Source organism: Otolemur garnettii, unplaced genomic scaffold (assembly GCF_000181295.1).
Source record: "Otolemur garnettii isolate 467f Iridium unplaced genomic scaffold, OtoGar3 scaffold00007, whole genome shotgun sequence".
NCBI classification, from domain to species: domain Eukaryota; kingdom Metazoa; phylum Chordata; class Mammalia; order Primates; family Galagidae; genus Otolemur; species Otolemur garnettii.
The window spans coordinates 10263842-10264288 of NW_003852402.1; positions in this window are offsets into that span (position 1 = coordinate 10263842).

The following is a 447-nucleotide window of genomic DNA, read 5'->3' on the forward strand; positions in this document are numbered from 1 at the left end:
GAACTGCTGCTGTGGACAAGATGGTGGAGGAGCTGGGGAGTTGGGCTCCCTTCACAACTTGGAGGAGAGAGAGGGGGAGGGCATGCAACCCTTTCCTGGGAGGAATTGTAGAAGGTCCGGGGAACAAGCTGTCATGTGCCTCTCCAGCCCTATGGTCCCAGCCAGATCCTGGCTCATATGTCCCTTCCAGACAGATCTCTGGAATTGGGGGCACAGGGAACCATGATTGTCATTGCCTTGTTTAATCTTCACACAGACGTGAGAGGTGCGTATTCTTCTTCCTGTTTTACAAGATGAGAAATCTGGGGCCCTGAGTGAGATGTGGTTGGCCAAGGTCCCCACATGCCTACATCACAAGAGCTCACATAGGAACAAGTCTCTGCCTTGAAAGGATGGAAAACACTGGGCCTGTTTTCACTGAGCCTATGGCTCAGTGGGTAGGGCGCC